This window comes from Mauremys mutica, chromosome 2 (assembly GCF_020497125.1).
Source record: "Mauremys mutica isolate MM-2020 ecotype Southern chromosome 2, ASM2049712v1, whole genome shotgun sequence".
Lineage (NCBI taxonomy): Eukaryota > Metazoa > Chordata > Testudines > Geoemydidae > Mauremys > Mauremys mutica.
In genome coordinates this window covers 32915299-32917814 of record NC_059073.1, presented here as the reverse complement: position 1 = coordinate 32917814, position 2516 = coordinate 32915299, and positions in this window count along the sequence as shown.

Genomic DNA, 2516 nt, shown 5'->3' with positions numbered 1-2516 from the left:
CCATAAGGGGAGGCATCGCAGGCCAATTGCAGGGGTAAGGATGGATCAAAGTGCGTTAGAACTTCAGAATTTAACAATGCATCCTTAGCTTTGTTAAATGCAACATCACAGGCTTCAGTCCACTTCCAGGCCTTGTTCTGCCCAAGGAGCTCATAAAGTGGTTTTAGCAGTGTGGCTAACTGTGAGATGAACTTTCCATAATAGTTCAGTAGTCCTAGAAACGAGCGCAGCTGGCTTACATTTCGAGGTGGGGGAGCCTCCACAATAGCTTTAACTTTTGCAGGGGCCTTATGAAGACCTGCAGAATCAATGATGTGTCCCAAATATTCAACAGAGGGCTTGAAGAATTCACACTTGTCTTTGCGAACTCGTAGGCCATACTCTTCCAGTCTTTGTAGGGTAGCCTCTAAATTCTTTAAGTGATCCTCTTCATTTCTTCCAGTGACAAGGATATCATCCAGATAGCACTGAATTCCTGACAAGCCACACAAGATCTGGTCCATAGCCCTCTGGAACAGGGTGGGAGCAGACGTTATTCCGAAGGGTAGGCGACAGTATCGATAAAGCCCCTTATGAGTCACAATAGTCAACAGCTCTTGGGACTTTTCATCGACGTCATCTGTAAATATGCTTGACTCAGATCAATCTTACTGAACTTTTGTCCCCCAGCCAGGCCTGCGAAGAGGTCATCGATGTGGGGAAGTGGGTATTGCTCTGCACACAACACTAGGTTGACAGTGACTTTAAAATCACTGCAAATCCGGAGAGAGCCATCTTTCTTCACTATTGGAACTATAGGAGTGGCCCATGAGCTATGGGTAACTGGTATTAGGACTCCATTGGTGACCAGGCGCTCCAGGTCTGCTTCAACTTTTGGCCTGATGGCATATGGCACAGTTCAGGCTTTCAGATATTTTGGTGGACTGTCAGGTTTAATGTTCAATGTCACAGTGATTCCCTTCATACTTCCCAAATCATCTCCAAAAACAGCAGCATGTTTCCTTAGTATAGAGGTTAGACTGGTTTCTTCTTTAGTCATCCGGTGCACTTCTGCCCAGTTCAGTTGAATCTTCCCAAGCCAAGACCTACCCATTAAGGCTGGGTAGTTACTTCTCACCACAAACAGTGGCAATTTAGCAGCCTGTCCATTGAGCTCCACCTTAACATCAATAGTGCCCAACATGGGCACAGCTTCTCCCGTATACGTCTTCAGAACAGTTTTTGTTGCCTTAAGCGGAAGATGCTGTAGCTTTTCTTTATACACAGTCTCGGAGACCAGCGAGACGGCTGCACCGGTGTCCAGTTCCATGCGTATAGGTTTGCCATCCAACAACGGGGTTACCCAGTAGTCATGTGAGCCCACTGCCAAAGACAAAATATGCAGTGGCACTTCCTCTTGCGATGAGGTGTCACCTTGATCATCCTGGGTCTGCTCTAGAGTATGCAGGGTTCCTCTTTTTGTCAGCCAGACAACAGGCCTCTTTTTCTTTTGTTTACAGGCACACTCAATGTGTCCCTTTTTGCCACAGTGTCGACACACCAGGTCTTTACACCAGCATTCTGATGCCTGGTGACTCGGCTTACCACAGCGGTAACATTCTTGACTCTGCACAGTTTTGTGGGTCGGTTCTTGTGACACTTTTTGCACCCTAGGGGATGCACCGATGTATTGCGCCTCCCTTGTAGCCAGTTCCATGGAGACAGCAGTATCAACAGCCTTCTGTAATGTAAGCTCAGCCTCTATCAGTAGGCGCTTCCATATAGCTTCACTGTAGAGGCCACACACTAACCTGTCACGCAGGGCATCATTTAACATCTCTTTAAATTCACAGTGTTCTGCTAGCTTTTTTAATATTGCTACAAATTGTACAACTGTTTCATCTTCCTTTTGGTCTCTTTTGTGGAACCTATATCTTTCAGCAATTACCAGTGGTTTTGGGGAAAAATGGGACCCCAGGATTTCCACAATGTCACTGTAAGATTTAGTCTCAGGCTTAACAGGGTGTAGTAAGCTGTGTAGCAGGGAGTAGGTTTTAGCCCCTACAACACTTAAGAATATTGGCACCTTCTTCGCTTCTGTAATGTCATTTGCAATAACAAAAAGCTCAAAACACTCAGTATATAAATGCCACTGCTCTATATTCTCATCAAAAGGTTCCAGTGGCCTGGTCAGAGTAGCCATGATTTTTAGTTTCACTGTCACAGTCAGTGCAAACAAGCAGGTTTTTTGTTTGTTTGTTCTTTACCTTGACTTCTACTTCCTTCTGTTACTGGAGCAGCACCGGAATCCCATCCATCGTTGCCACTTGTTATATCCTTGCGGGCAGCCGGTTTAGGAAGAAATCACTTGAGGCCAGACAGCAGACAGCTAATAAAACTACCATTTTATGTACAGACACAGAGCTCACCCAACCGGCCGAAACAGGCTGGGCTATCCCCTAATAATCTAACTCAGTTGCCATAGCAACAAAAACCATGACAACCAAATACACAACAGTAAGGGCAGAAGAGAGTGC